General features: G+C 43.6%; 1 protein-coding gene across 1 annotated transcript in view; it reads left to right on the top strand.

Annotated features, from left to right (window-relative positions):
* LEPR (leptin receptor) overlaps positions 1–17,299 on the top strand; it is a 943,611-nt gene that overhangs the window by 120,313 nt on the left and 805,999 nt on the right. The gene's annotated exons all lie outside the window — the stretch shown is intronic.

Here is a 17,299-nt window from a genome sequence, read left to right as displayed (position 1 = left end):
TGCAATATGTGTCTGAAAGTATGATGTGAGTGAAGACAGAGCTGTACCATCATGTGTCCCATGCCTCCATTTACTTATTCTGTGTCTATGCAGCAATCATCATGAGCGGGGTCTGGTGGCTTAGTAGACTAATGCATCCACTGCAGGGACCTGTGTTTGACCTCATGGTCACAGGTTCAAATCCCGGATGGTCCACTCAGCTTTTCATCCATTTGAGGTCGATAAAATGAGTATCATTGAGTTGGGTAACAATAAATGTCTATTATTCAGCGCCTTGAGAGCCCTGGGAGATAAGTGTGCTTTACAAATACAAGTGTTATGTTATCATGAAGCAAAAAGCTCACTGTAGCACATTGACTATACAGAGCAGAGTGCATTCTGGGAGTGGTAGCTTTATTATGACAACTGGGGATTTGAGCCACACACGTACATTTGTACAGAAATTTGCACTGCCAGCACCACTAACAGTGAACCAAGGGCATCATAACTGATGTGTGCATTGGATGAGGAATGGTGCAGACACTGTCCAGGGTGTGTATGGAAGACCTATGGGAATTGGATGCTCTGACTTGCATTGCATTCAGTGAGTTTAGGTTCTGATTAAGACAGATAATCATGTGCCATGGAGTCAAGACAGACTTTGAGATCCTTGCCTTACTCTTAAGTGTTTCCAAATTAGCAAAGTGGGTCCACAGACACATGTCTTACCTTCAGTGGTGTGTATGTTATTTTTCTATCCAGGTAGCTGTAGCAACCAGCCACTACTGTTCGCCAGTGTACAGCACTACCTGATCAGTATTCAAAGCCAATATGTGGCACTGAATTGTCAGCTTTTGTGAGGGACTATCAAAAGGTGAGAGTCACAACTTAGCAAACCTAATACCAAAGACCCTATATGGATATGTGACCCCCAATCAGCATTTGTGACACTGCTACACAGCAGATGACATTTGTCAGAGAGCGAATGTGCAGAGACTCCATATCACAGGTCCACTCCAATACTAGCTGGACTCTCTCTGATCTCCTTTTGAAGACTGGGTTTGGAAGCTGTCTATGTAGCAGTGACAGGACACGCAGATCAAAAGAATGCTAAAGCTGAGGGTTGGTCAGTACAGATGTGTAAGCCACCAAAATTCAAGTGAGATGTCCATGTCTGTGTCAAATCAGGAGATCACAGTGAATAAACACATAATTTAAGCTTCTAATCACTGACAACTGTATAGTGTGATCAGTGGAGAACAAAGTCTGCCTTCGGCTCATCTAGTTATGTGTCTTGTTCTGACGTGTACAACCACTACAGCATAATTTGTCTTACATTTCTGTGGGCTCAGCTGGCCAAGAGGACCAACAGCAGGACATGGTTTGGAGCAGGACATCTTTGGTGCACCAGCGGCCACGACCTCTCTCAACAAGTGAGGAAGAAGAGGATGAGGCGGGACCTTCGATATCAGGAGGCAGGGAAATTGCGCCCACCCAGACTGAGCAGGAAGATACCTCTGGTGCTATGGACCGAGTGGAGGCTGAGGACATCGAAGGGAGGGGGAAGAACTGGACACCTCTAGCCAGGGGAGGAGGAGATCTACTCTCCTCCAGACCATACACAACTTATTTTGGTGAGGTGTCCCCGGGGCATTTCACAACACAACCTGTTCCTGCCATCAGCCCCTCCCTAACTCTAGAGGCGCCCATTCCATAGGGGCTTCCAGCTGCATCCCCTGCAACTAGTCCCTCTCATAGTGGCTGCCAGGAAGACACCAACATCGGCTCCGAACCCGAGGCACCACACCCCTTATGTTCCACCCAAATCCCTCCCTGTGTTGTAACTCCTGTGGCTGCACCACAGAAAGTAATGTGGGCATGTGAGGATCAGCCAGACATGACCTCTCGCATCATGCTGCAGATGTGAACAGAGCTGTGTCTGATGCGAGAGGAAAATGCATGAGCTACGGCCACCCTCACTGCCAGTGTCACTTCCTTGGGTGCAGCCATGTTGTCTGTCCTATCCAAACATCCCTCCCACACCACCTTCAATGTCTCCCTCTGTCCGTTGCCCCACTGTTTCCCTCCATACTCCTTGTGTGTCCCTACCCCTTCTGTTGTGCCTGGTTCTGCACCGGCCAGCCAGGAGCCTACTTCGGACTCAGGATCTGGACATTGTGGAAATTGAGGATGACCAGAAGGACACTTGACCTGTTGGACATAAATTCTTTTGGACAATTATTTACTTTGCCACTTGCATATGGACTGGTTCCCCTGAAACTCCCTGACGTGTTATATTTATGTTGCCCTACCCCACTCCAAGTCCCTTTCTCCTTCTGTATTAAGAACATCATTTGTTTTCCTTTTTCCCTTCCAAATGGACTGTTGTTGTACTTCTACTCCCAAACTTTTTTGTATAAAATGTTATTTTGAATCATACTTTCTTTATCTTGTTTAACTTCATGGTGAATGTCTTGTACAAAATATGGACATATATTTTGGGAGTTATTTGCTCTGCACATGAGAGCTTGTTGCAATGATGGGGTTACACTTGTACATGTGTCACACACACACACATTCATCCTCACATCTCTAGGCCACCACAATTCATAAACATTTGCCTATCAGGACATTATACGCAACATAGTCTTGACTTGTGATGAGATTTACTTTTTATTTACAGATATTCACACTAGGCAAAATATTGGAGATGTGATCAATGGGGATCGTGCTTGCGACTTCACAAATTTGGAGGTGAGGAACGCTGTGAGGGATTATAGCTGGGTTGTTGCCGAGGTGCAGGTTGGTGTGATGCATCAGCTTGTCCAGGGAGAAGTTCATGTGCAGGGGTGGATGATGTCTGTACAGTTGGTATTTTTGTGTGGACAGGGAGTGATTGTGCAGGTGGTGGTAGTGCCTGTTCAGGGGTGGTGGTGGATGTGCAGGGGGGAGTGCCTGTTCAGCGGGTGGTGGTGGATGTACAGGTGGGGAGAGTGCCTGGATAGGGGGTGGTGGTGGGTGTGTACCATTGCTGTGGTCCTGTGCAGTTTGTGGTACAGGTGTGTTGGTGTGATGTGCTGCAGGCAGATGTGATGGCTCCCCTCTCTGCGTTGACTGTGAAGGGAGACTTTGGATCACTTTCAGCATGCCCTCCATCATCTTCATGGCCAAGACATGGTGTCTTGCACTCTATTCCCTTTGGATGGATATCATGTCTTTGATATTCTTGGACATGTCTTGCCAAGATCTATCCATCCTGTCCAAAACATGGGTCAGTCTGTCCACCGCCTGAGGGATTTGTGGCATGTCCTGTAGGGCCTCAGACATGTCTGACAGGGTAGCACTGATGGCACGAATGTCCTGTCTCACATCTGCCTGCTGTTGGAAAAAGTCCTGCTCCCACTGGCCACCATGGCCAGGTGCAGGCCCTCTCTGCATGGGTCGTCCATGAATGAGTCCGCCAGGTCCACGGGCAGGAGAGAGGGTGGCAGGTGGAAGCCTGTGGACAGGAGAATGGTTCCCAGGGGATACCTGCACCACAACAGGGTTGGTACTTCCCTCAGATGGTGGAGGGAATGCCTGGGATACACTGTATAGGGCGATGTTTGTAGGGGAACCACCACGTCTGTACTGGATGTGAGGGCTGTGAAGAAGTGATGTCTGTGTTGGGGTGCATGTGAGCTGTGGCTGGTTAGCTCTATGCTGAAGACAGGCAATCTCTCTTTTTGGAGGCTGAGGCACTTTGCTGGGTGGAGGGTGTGAGGCCTTGCCAAATTTGGCCGATGTGGAAAATGTTCTGGCCATGACATCTGAATCGTCATCCTCTGAGAGAATGGACAGATAGTCTTCATCATTGTCGAATTCTTCAGCCTCCTCAGGTACTTCATCCTCCTCCTCTTGTTCAGTACTTGCAGCCGACATTACTGCCTGCAGGAGCAGTGGATTTTTGCCTTTGATTGCTCGTCGCCCAACACTGGTGGAAGGTCCATCCCCTCATTGTCATCATCACCTGGAACACAGAGGTTGCAACTGGATAAGTAATTGACCTAGTATAAGATGTGGTGCAACACAAGGGTTGGTTCTACTGTACTTTGCATCAACAGATGAAGCACATGTTACCTGGTTTGGGTACCCCTACACGTGACAGCTCACACCATAGCACTGAGGTGTTGAACGGAGATGTACAATGCCCAAGATAACTCACCAGCTCCAGTCACAGCTTTGTGTCTCTTGACGATCCCCCCTGATGTCAACTGCTGAACCTGGCTCCTCATAGGTGTAGTTGACGAAGTGGTCCCCGATTCAGCAACTGGAGAGGGAAGTGACACCATACTCAATGATCTGTATTACTAATTTACAAACAGACACATGTGACACTTATAATTATGAAATGGTATGTATTTAACTTTGTAAACAGAGACTGTAGATTCTATGCAGAATGGGATTTGGATCTTTGTAATGGTTTTGGAATCTATGATAGGGAAACACTGCATGCCACGCTTACCTGGTGGACAGGTGCAAGTGGGTTTCCCTGCTGCAGCCAGGATGTCTTGCATTCCCCGGGATGGTGCTGTCTGCTGCACTGGTGTCATTCTGTCAGCAACTGTAATGAGACATACATATCTACATTTCAGTACAACAGATTTTAGGTATGAGCTAACAAGTATGTGTCATTTTCAGTGATCATTGTTATGATATTCCTGGCCAATGTGCAGCATGTTTACATCTTGGACTTTACATGTGGGCCCCTGCTCATATGCAGCAGTTGCCAGCTGTTACCTCCACACAGCACTTACATCAATGGGATGACACATCAACGGCCAAACGTGTATGAGAAGGTTACTGATATTTGAAAGAAGGGGATAAATAATCAGAACCCCTCCACATTACATTGATTACACCTTCGCCGTTAAGACCATCATGCCTCATGAGTATAATGTTGTCTGTTGACAAGTCGAAAGGAGTGTACATCACCAGGCTGACCAGTTTCACATTTGCAAATCAGATCAAACATTGCATTGCAGAGTTCATATGTGAGATGTGCAATAGTCAGGTACATTTTCTGGCTCATTTGTGCTTCCCTACCAATGTAGTCAAGAAGCTCATTTTGGACTGAGAGATCACAACCTCATATATTATACACTCACTTATAAAGGTGAATAAAGTAGAAGAGGAGGCAAGCAGAATGCAACATTTGACTAGGATCCCACATTGTGGGTAAGTTGTGAAGCTTTGATTGTTGCCGCCTACACTGGATTTGCGTTGTGCTTTTCAGCCATGAGATTTGAAAATTTCACTTCCTCAAGATTCACCTTAGAAGCCCATCACAAAAGTACACAACTGGCATCAGTGCGACCCTCATCCATACCAATTTCAATAGGATTTGTGCATTGATATTTTGCAAGAGAGTTTTCATATCATTGAATTAAAATCTACGTGTGTCTAGTCCACTTCCTATGACACAATATACTATTGTATGTCCATTCTGCACTCACTTGGCATACATTTTGTGTCATCCTTTCACTAGCCACCATGGTGTGATCTGGTATATGGTTAAATGCCATATGAAGGCATATTGTGATGCAGGACAACAGTGATGTAGAGCACATACAACATACAGCGGAAATGAAAGGCACATTTCATGAGCATGAGCATTCAGGTATATTATTCTTGGGTTTACTTTCCATGGCCCCGCATCTGCCCAGTGTGTGGTCCCTGACCAGATGTCACAGCCAACCTTGTAGCAGAAGTCAATGGGGGTACTAGAATCTGGGATGACATCATTGGACCTACAATGTGTTTGCAACTTAACATTTCAGCTGCCACATATGCACTCAATTTCAGGCACAAAAGATAAGCACAAGCAGTGTGGGCCCTACTGTTGCAGAAGTGTGTAACTCTAAATATCATGAGTGATCCCACATTCAACTTATAATGGCCCCACTGCCTATAAGCAATGTCTATTAAATTTACCCCACAATTCCTAAAGTAAGGTCCACTGTCATGTTTTGTTTATTGCCCAAAAACATGCCATTCGATGTTAACAAATATAACCAGCTGGGTTGACTGGACAATTTCATGTATTGAATAAACAATATAAGTTGGACACTGGACGCATTCTCAATACTCCTGACAATTGAATCTCACTTCTTATTCATCATTGTTATATTTGTTAACATTGGGTTTCTAGATTTTGTCAACATCAAAAAATAGCAATATAGTGGAGACTCCTTTTTGAATTGTTGTGGCACTCAATTCCAGGATTGAGTTCACAGCTCTGGAACTGTTTATTGAATACATGTAATGTGCCCAAATCACAAAGGTATAATGAGCCTAGATATCTTATTTTTCTTCATTCACTATTCACAAATGTCATTTGCTAAAGGTAAATGTCCTTTAAGAATTCCAATAGTTGTAAAGTTAGATTTTCATCTCCGATTACCTTTGAGATTCGGGCCCAATATGTCCCTCTGTTGTAAGCTGACAATGTGTGCATTTTGACCCTCTCCTGACTAGTTTGACTTACCAGTTAGTGAGGATGGTATGCCTTGTACTGGATGATGTTGTTTCCTCCTCGAAGATGCAGGGACCTCTACTATTGTGGTTGTCTGTACTCTGGCTAAATGTGTCAATAGGTGAGAATAGAGAAAAGTCACCCAATCGGAAATGTAGCTGTGGAACTTGTCAGAAATGTTCTCATAGCTTCTGCGTGCTAACAGTATTGTGAAGTACCGCTGTGGCCGGTGCAGGTAAGAGCGGTGGGGCGCTGGGGGTGTCATGGCCGGGCAGGGTGGGAAATAGACAACGGAATAGGGGAAATAAATGTCTTAAAATAAGGATTCTCTTACCTTGTGCTCGGTGATGCAGCAAGCACAAGGTGAGTTTTTTTTGATAATTTTCTTTTATTTTCCCTATTCTGTTGTCTGTTGATTTTCATTTGCACCGCCCCACCCTCCCACCCCCTGATGTTCTTGACTGGCTCGGCTGCATCTGGATAAGTCGAAGAGGCACTTTGTCAATTGGTATTTAACAGTGTTAGGTATATACCACAGCAGTACTGGGTGCATGTTTTCAATAGTGGGAATGGGATTTGCCATTTCTAATACAAAGGATTCTGGGACTTGTGGTGCAACATACAGAGGGTAACACATTAGCCTCTGACTGACTATTTTTTTATATAAACTTTGGACAACTTCCTTAATCACAATGGGGGTGCAACACAGACAGTCATTTTATATACTTTTGCTTGTCATCACATTTACCTGGTACCACATTGCGGACATCACTCACAGGCAGCCCATGGAGCATGTGGGGGTGGATTGTAGTGAGGAGATCCTCCTCAAGTGTGGGGAGAGGGATGGGGGTCTGGATTGTGGGCAAGGGAGAATTCTGGCCAACTCAATCCTGGTGTACTTTTCCTTCACCTGCCTCTTTTGGTCCTGCCACTTCTTCTTGATGTCACAGACAGTGCGCACATCCTCCCCAATGCTGTGACTGCAGTGGCTAAATGCTGCCATAGAGCTGCCTTCTGTGTGCCACTGGTGCAGTAAGGGGGGAGACCATGTAGCCATTTGTGGTGCATCACAATGAGCTCCACAGCTATGGTGGTCTCATCTGTGAAGTTTTTCTTCCTCCTCAGTTGGTACATTTTCCAGTAGTGATGGGCAGAGAAGGAAAGCAGGAACTCTCTGTGGCCAAACCTGTTCTTTGAATGTGTGCTTCTTTTAGGTGGTTTGTGGTGCTGGTCTTGCAGTTGGTGTTAATTGACTTCATCTGACGCAGGCGGGGGATGGTAAGCACTTACACAGGTGTTTAGAATTGAAGAAAATGATCATCCAGCCCGAATGCGTGTATTCCGGCCCTGGTGTGGAAATTGCAGCCCGATTGCGGGATTTCTGGGCCGAGTGCAGACGTAAAGATACGAGTCGTAAGCGACTTCTGTGAATACCAAAAGTCATAAATTTAGACTTTTGTCTCAGATTACTTTTGTGAATTGGGCCTGCTATGTTTAAAATTAAGGAGGGTTAATAGTGTAGAATGTCTCTTGAGTTTTCTTGTGCTAGCTTCACTTGCCGTGTAACTTTTCTTTGAGAAATGCTGAATATATGTTTTAAAGACAAGAAATATTTGCAAAATTATGTAGGTATGCCATTAAGAAAAGGTTTTGTGCTTTGAAAAAGTAAGAATTGTTGTTTTCAGTTTTAGAAACTTGCTGATGCATGTGCACGCTGAGTAACAGAGCAATGCATGCTCTTAGTAAGCCATGTATGCAATTATATACCAAGTGTGATATCTAGACTTATTAAATCACTCAGGCACTGCACATGCTTTCTTCCAATCACACAGGTACTAATTATGTGCTCATTGAACTACGCAGGCAACGCCCATGCGTTCATTCAATCACTCCGGTAGTAGCGATATAGTCATATGAATACACAGGCACTAACTATGCAAATATAGAACCACCAATGTAGTTCCTACATACTCAGGGAATCATGCGAGCTGAAGCTATATTCTGAGGGAATCACCTAGACACTATATATGCACTCATCCAATCATCCAGGGAGTATTGTTGTACTCAACCAGAAACACATATATTTACAAGATTTAGTGAGGAATATGTCCTCTTTTAGAACCGTCTGGTGAATTATATATGTAACCTGTCCCACACTGTTTGCATGTACTCGGAAGAATTAGTGAGCTATATGCTGTGATACAGATTATTGTGCAGATTTTTATATGCAATGTTTCTCAAAATTGTAATCTGGAATATCTAAGTAGAAACGTATTGCACCGCTAAATGTACTAGTAACACAGTGGTAGAGAGGCAGAGAAATAGCGCTTATGTTGTGTTTTTGGATTTACAGTATTGAGACACTGTATTTACTTTTACACTTTGGTTGATGTTTTATTTAAAAATTGAGTACATAAGGGAAAAAGTGGTCTTTTAGCGTGTATAAGTGAGAACTGAGATATGGTGCAGCTGTGTTGTAGGAGAGGGTGCTACATTTTGTGTTTTTTGAGTTTGGTACATTGAGGTAAGTGCTTCTAGTTACATAGGTTGGTTCATTTGTAGATTTAGACTCAAAGGGGCAAAATGAAGAAAAAGTGGTGAATGAAACAGAGGTATTGGTTAGAGGACAAAGTCAATTCTTAAAAATATGTGAGGACATTTACAAAGGTTATGAAATAATGAAAATAAAATTCAAACTATGAGAAAGATTAACAATGGACAACATCTTCATAACAAGTACAGGAAAGAATGCAACAAAGATGGACACACCTTAACCAGTAGTCAGAATCTGTTTAAGGAGATCAAAGCCAGGATGTTTCGTAGTAGAGTAGTTATAAATCTACTGAGAAATATGAAGAAGTCTAGAAGAAGGAAACATGCACTAAAACAGAAAGAACGAGCTGAGAGAGTAGTAGATAAGGCCTTTGCTTTGAAGGTGAAGCTTTTTATTTTGATTATAAATTGAATGAAAACTCTTGAAAAAACAGGTTTTGTGTCTGAAGAGACAAAACCAGAAAAAAGGATTTGTGAACAGAAGTAACTTTTGTATAGTTTTTAGTGGAGAATGCATACATACTTCTATTATGTTATGTTATGTTATGTTATCTCATCTTCTATAGCGCACAGCTGCCCCAGCAAAGGGGCGTCCCGGCGCTTTGACTGGCAGAAGGAAAATACATACAGAACAGAGAAAAAAACAGAAAATGTAGCAACAGGGCAGTGTATTAAGGTACATGCAGTATATTAAGGTCCAGGGGAGAAAAGATAGGTTTTAATAGCCCTCCTGAACGTAAGCAAATCGTCTAGGGCGCGAATGTGAGCTGGTAAGCCTAGCCGCTAGATAGCGGAAGGAACGCCCTCCCGCTCTGCAGCGTTTGAACCGTGGAACTGTAGACAGATTTTGACCCAATGACCTCACAGAACGAGAGGGGACATAGGGGGTGAGAAGATGCTCTAGGATCAGGGGAGAGGACAGTTTAAGAATCTTGTAGGAAAGACATAGAGTCTTAAACTCAATCCTTTGAGCCATGGGCAGCCAATGGAGTTTCCGGATGTTTCCTTCGCAGAGCAGAACCTAGGTAGGCCCACCAGGGCTCTGGCCTTCATTCTGTACGCGCTGCATCCGGATAACTTCCGCCTGATTGGCCCCCAACAGGAGCGAGCTCGCATAATCAAGCCGCCAGAGTATGGTGGCCTGAATTATCAACTGTCTAGTGGGGCCGTCAAAAGATTTCAGGATTGGCCTGAGCCCACGCAAAATACCAAAACAAGTAGCTGCCACTTTTTTAGTGTGTCCGCAGAAACTGAGGGCGGGGTCTAACCAGACACCCAAGTTTTTAACCTCGGGTACCGGGATGGGAGCTGAACCCAGCTCTGGAGGCCACCACTGAGCACCCCAGAGGTTGCTATGCTTACCAACAATAAGAACCTCCGTTTTCTTGGCATTGAGCTGTAAGCAGTTAGCAGTCATCCAGCCAGCCACTGCTGTCAAACCCTCCCTGAACCTAGGGGCCTCAGAGTCGGAGTCCCCACTGAGTGCAACCGCCAGCTGCGTATCGTCAGCATAAGAAACCATAGTTAGGCCCCACTGCTTGCGACCGCAGCCAGCGGCTGCACATACAGATTGAACAACGTGGGGCTAAGTGCCGACCCCTGAGGCACTCCCTGCTCGATGAAATAGGGTTTAGACTCAAATGGAGGTGTAGCGACCCGAAATGAGCGACCTGCTAGAAATGACCGAAACCATTCAAGTGCTGAATCAGAGACACCTGCTTCTCCCAGACGCTGCAGCGGTATCGCGTGTGAGAAACGCGGCACTGAGGTCGAGTAACACCAGCGCCGCAGTTTGACCGGAGTCGAGCACGGAGCGTAGATGTTCCGTCATAGCAAGGAGAGCAGTCTCTGTGCTATGACCTGCCCGAAATCCATTCTGGGAGGAATCCAGGATATTGGCAGTCTGAAGGTGTTTAGTCAGGATTCCATTGGCATGAGCCTCCGCAACCTTCGCGGCCCATGGGAGAAGAGAAATCGGACGATAATTCTCCAATTTGAGAGGGTCCAAGGCGGGTTTCTTCAAGATAGGAATGACATAGGCTTGTTTCCACTTAGTAGGTACTGTCCCTGAAGAGAACGAAAGATTGATGAGTTGGCGCACGGGGGGAAGACATAGAGCAGCCGACTCTCTGAGCTGCGCGGGTCAGCAGGAGACCCGGATTTTACTGTGGCCGCCAGCCTATTGAACTCTACCTCTGAAATTACAGGAAATGTGGATAGAACCACATTTGTAATAGAATTAGGCCTCTGGTCCTCATTCTGAGGGATGATACTAGGAAAGGAGCGATAGATAGTATGCACCTTTTCCAGAAAAAAGGTAGCATGCTCTTCACAGTGGGACACTGAGCATATCTCAGCTGCTGGGGCTCTTTTAGCAGTCAGGTCTTTGAGAACTTTAAAGATCAGCTTCGTAGGATTGGGACTGCGTTTGAACTCCTGGGAATAGTAGGCCGCACGAGCCCTACATATGGCTCTATGGTAAATTTTGGTTTTAGCCAGGTACTGCGTTTTTTTCTCTGCATCATAGGTTTTACGCCAGTCTCTTTCCGCTTGTTTGCATGATTTTTTCAGGAGCAATAAGGCGCTATCATACCATTGACTGGGTTCTAAAAACGACATTCACTCCACGTAGCAGGGATCAGAGAGTCAAGTGCCCGGGAGACCCATTCACAAAAGAGATCATAGCCAGACTCAACATCGTTAAAAGGGCCAAGCGGGTGTTCGCTAAGCACCCGATGAAAATCCTCAAGCTTTAATTTCTTCCATGGGCGTGGAAGATACTTTAGAGAAGAGGGGAACAGACTTGGATTTAGGTGAGGTTAAGTATTCTAGGAGACGCTGTTACCATGATGAATGTAATGATATTAGGCTTCAGACTATGGATTGGAGACTAATTAGACATTATGTTTTATATATTTAGAAAACTTAAAAAAATGTAATTGAAAGAAGAACTGACTTAATTTTGAAGAAAATGGATATTCTATGGGTACTAGCATCCCTCCACAATTGACATTTATATTGACGCAATATTATTCAGGAGGTATGTGATATATCATTATGTATAGTTGATATTCGTGATAATTAGGCCAGATCTAGGCAATCAACAGCAATGATGTTCAGAGCAGTTGATCATATCTGTTCTAATGAAAGTTAATAGGAATAATAATACTAGATTGAAAGAAATAAGAGGATAGCATAATAAATATTAGCTTTAAATTAAGAATTATGTTAGTATGTACATAACACATGACTTAATGGGCTATGCCATTTGCAATAACTATGTGATTTTGTTTTGGGTAAATGTTTCGTATTTAGATTGTTATATAGGCAGGTTATTATAATAACATACGTAGAAAAAAAATATATATTTTATTTGAATATGACTCCTGGTAGTAGAGACTCATAATGAATTGATTAGTGATATGTTCTCTTTTATTTCTGCAGCCCTGATAAGGTCCCAAGAGGGACGAAACGCATTGGCTGTGGTTATTTAAATTTGTTTAATCAACTGATTAGACTTCTGAGAATTTGTTGGAGCATCATATTTGAAAAATACTTGGAAAAAATAAAGAAATCTAATTGGAAGAGATCATTCTGGATAATAATTTTTTGGGGGGACTGCAATATTTGATTGTTGGATATTGATAAATCTTCCATTCCTTCCACGGACTGACATATACTCTGGGGAAATGTATTTCTGAAATGGGAACAAAATATAGAGTTTAGAAACAGTAGATATTTGCACATTTCTGAAATTGGTAACTCTCATACTAGCATGAGAATTATCTGTCATTTTTCAAAATGACTTCTTTTTTACACAGTCTTTCATTTGGCAGGCAGAAATGCATTGAAAGTCAATAGGTAATAACAGTTGCTTTACAAATCTGAATTACCCTAAGTCTCCTGATAAGAATGGTACCTCACTTGTGTGGGTGGGCATAGTGCCCACAACAGAAAACGGCTCAAAACGCAACATGAACACACCACATTTTCACCATGAAAAATTACCCTTTTTTTGCAAAGTGCCTAGCTGTAGTTTTTGAACCCTAGCTCTGCCAGCACCTAGGGAAACCTAGCAAAACTATATATTTTTGAAAAATAGACACCCAGGTAAACCCAGGATGGGGTGACTTGACTGTCTCCCACCAGGTTCTGTTACCCAGAATCTCTTGCAAACCTAAAAAATTGACAAAAAATACACATTTTCCCCACATTTCAGTGGTGGAAAGTTCTGGAATCTGCGAGGATCCACACATTTCCACCCACCCCGCGTTCCCTAAAGTCTTCCAAGAAAAATGGTACCTCACTTGTGTGGGTAGGCATAGTGCCCACGACAGGAAACAGCTCAAAAAGCAACATGAACACACCACATTTTCACCATGAAAAATTACCCTTGTTTGGCAAAGTGCCTAGCTGTAGTTTTTTAACCCTAACCCTGCCGGCACCTAGGGAAACCTAGCAAACCTATACATTTTTTAAATCTAGACACCCAGGGGAATCAAGGATGGCGTAACTCAACTGCCTCCCTCCAGGTGCTGTTACCCAGAATCCCTTGCAAACCTAAAAAATTGTCAAAAAAAACACATTTTCCTCACATTTCTGTGGTGGAAAGTTATGGAATCTGTGTGGATCCACAAATTTCCACTCACCCCACGTTCCCCAAAGTCTTCTGAGAAAAATGGTACCTCACTTGTGTGGGTAGGCCTGGTGCCCGTGACATGAAACGGTGCAAAACGCAACATGGACACACCACAATTTCAGAGTGAAAAATGAACCTTTTTGGGCAAAGTGCCAAGCTGTATTTTTTTAACACTAGCTCTGTCGGCACCTAGGGAAACCTAGCAAACCTATACATTTTTTTAAAGCTAGACACCCAGCGGAATCCATGATGGGGTGACTTGACTGCCTCTCACCAGGTTCTGTTACCCAGAATCCCTTGGAAACTTAAAATATTGCCCAAAAAAACACATTTTTCACACATTTCTGTGGTGGAAAGTTCTGGAATTTGCGTGGATCCACAAATTCCCACCCACCCCCCGTTCCCCAAAGTCTTCAGAAAAACATGGTACCTCACTTGTGTGGGTAGGCCTAGTGCACGCGACAGTAAACGGCGCAAAACGCAACGTGGACACACTGCAATTTCACTGTGAAAAATGACCCTTTTTTGGCCAAGTGAGTAGCTGTAGTTTTTGAACCCTAGCTCTGCCAGAACCTAGGGAAACCTACCAAACCCACACATTTCAGAAGACTAGATACCTGGGGGATTCCAGGGAGGTATGGTTTGCGTGGATCCCCTAACGTTTCCTTACCCAGAATCCCCTGCAAACCTCAGATTTTGCTGAAAAAATCACTTTTTCGAACATTTTTGTGTGGGAAAGTTGTGGCATCACCGGGCTGACACAAATTTCCTACCACCCAGCATTCCCCCGGGTCTCCCAATAAAACTGGTGCCTCACTCATGTGGGAGGCCCAAGTACCCGCGACAGGCAAGGGCCCAAAACGTATTGAGGCAACATCAAAATTACCTATCACCAAACAACCTGGTTTTGCAAGGGGGGTCACCTGGATTTTTGGCCCGTGCTCGAAGGCCATCTAGGGAAACCTACCAAACCCATACATTTCTGAAAGCTAGACACCCAGGGGATTCCAGGGAGGTATGGCTTGCGTTGATCCCCCAACATTTCTTACCCAGAATCCCCTACAAACCACAATTTTAGCCGAACAAATTACTTTTTTCACACATTTTTGTGTGGGAAAGTTGTGACATCACCGGGCTGACACAAATTTCCTACCACCCAGTGTTCCCTCGGGTCTCCTAATAACAATGGTGCCTCACTCGTGTGGGAGGCCCAAGTACCCGTGACAGGCAGGGGCCCAAAATGTATTGAGGCGACATCAAAATTGCCTATCACCAAACAACCTGGTTTTGCAAGGGGGTCACCTGAGTTTTTGACCTCGTGCTCGGCGGCCATCTAGAGAAACCTACCAAATCTACACATTTCTGAAATCTAGACACTTTGTGTAAAATTTGTCTATATATCTGTTTTATATTTGTATTCATGACTGCTGATGTCATTGCAACCTCCGGCGTTGTTGTGAAGAAGGAAAATGCATTTTTGATGTAGTTATTTCAACAAATGAATACAAAGGGGAAAGTTAAATTAGTATCTTACTAAATAGCTACACTGAAACTTTATGTAAAATATGTCATATACGTGTTTTACACTTTGTCAAAAACTCCCGGTATTCGCAGTGTGTCCTTGGTAATTGCACTCATAGAATTACACAGGCACTACCCATGCAATCATACAATCACCCAGGTACTACTCACTTATGTAATTACCCAGACAGTACACACTCACTCACAGACCCATACAGCCACTCACATTCTCAGCCACCAACCTTTACAGTGACTCACACACCCACTCTGAAAGTTTGCAGGTTACAGTTTGGAAATAAAATTAAAAATAACTTTGAAATTCTTTGAAAAAAACCAAAGGTTACAGGGTCATTACAGTTAGGAATTAGTATTTGAAAAACCTTAGAAATTCACTGAAAAAAACAAAAATTACACGAACGTTATGGTTAGGCTGACATTTCACTCGTACAAAACCAGAGTAATTCAGCTATTATAGTTAGCTGAGCTAACTATAACTCGTGCCCCCGCAAAGCACTGCTTATGACCTCACATATTACATCACTCATGACATGGTCAGTGACATCACTGATGACATCTCCAATGGCATCTCAAATGACATCACTGATGACATCATCCAGTGAATGTGAATGTTTTTAAAATGTTTTTGGCTGTTAAATAAATATACCAAGGTGTATTGATGAATCAGTGGGTGCATGAGTGCCTGTATCAAAGATTCAATAGGTACCTGACTGACTGTATAAATGAGTGATTAGGTATCTCAGTGAATGTGTGGGTCACTGACAAGGTTGTCTTAATGTCTGTATCAGTCTGTCAGATGGTGTCTAAGTGGCTGCATGAGTTGGTGAGTGGGTCCATGAGTGGGTGTATGGGTGATTGATTGGTTGTCTAAATACCTGTATGGGTGTACGAGTGTCTGTGTGGGTGGGTGAGCGTTGATGCATGAGTGCCTGCATGGATGAGTGAGTAGGTGAGTCAGTGGGTTTATAAGTTAGTGAGTATGTAAGAGAAGGGCTGTATAAGTGACTGTGTGTGTGTATGTCTGTGTTGGTGAGTGAATGGATGTGGCAGTGATATATGAGTGAGTAAGTGGATATATGTAAGGCAGTATAGGTGAGTGTTGGAGTATATGAGTGCCTGTATGTGTGAGTGAGGGTTTGTGATAGTGACTACATGGGTTAGTGCATGCGTGTGTGAAGGGCTGTATGGGTGGATGAGTATGTGTTAGTAAAAGTATCTGTATGAATAAGTGCGTGGGTATGTGTATAACTGTATAGATGAGTAAATGGCTGTCTGATTGACTCTATAGGTGAGAGAGTAGGTGTGCTCGTAGCTCTATAAGTGATTGACAGTCTGTGAGTGGCTATATGGCTGTATGAGTAGCCAAATCACTGGCTGTATTAGTGAGTGAGTTGATATATGAATGGCTGTTTGTGTAACTGAGTGGATGTGTGTGTAGACCTATGAATGAGTAAGTGGGTGTGTAAGTACTGGTATGGGTATGTCAATGGTTTTGAGAATGGTAGTGTGGAAGTTGGAGTGGGTGTATGAAAGGTTATATTGGGGTGTGAGTGGGTGCATCAGAGATTCTTTAGATGATGTCATCAGTGATGTCATTTCAGAAGTCATCAGTGATGTCATCAGTGATGTCACTGACCATGTAATATGTGAGGTCATAAGCAGTGCATTGCGGGGCGTGAGTTATAACTCCTGAATGTCTCTTGTTTTGTATGAGTGAAATGTCAGCCTAACTATAACTTCCCTGTAACCTTTGCTTTTTCAGTGAATTTCTAAGGTTCTTTTATTCTATTCCCTAAGTATAACAGCCCTGTAACCTTTGTTTTTTTCAGTAAATATACATATATATATATATAAAAATATATATATATATATATATATATATATATATATATTTTTTTTTTTTTTTTTAATCCAATGGCCCACGCTTTTCAGAAGGCACTCAACAGCTCCCCCATTACTCAGCAGTACGATGTCTGATGTTCAGCCCTACGCGTTTCGAGGCCATCCGCCTCTCTTCAGGGGCTCGCTTCACAGTTCTGGCGCCTGCGACGTCTCTATGGTGCATGCAATTTATT

Source organism: Triturus cristatus, chromosome 4_2, assembly GCF_964204655.1.
Source record: "Triturus cristatus chromosome 4_2, aTriCri1.1, whole genome shotgun sequence".
Taxonomy (NCBI): domain Eukaryota; kingdom Metazoa; phylum Chordata; class Amphibia; order Caudata; family Salamandridae; genus Triturus; species Triturus cristatus.
The sequence above is the reverse complement of the archived record's forward strand: the minus strand, read 5'-3'. Positions and strand labels throughout refer to the sequence as shown.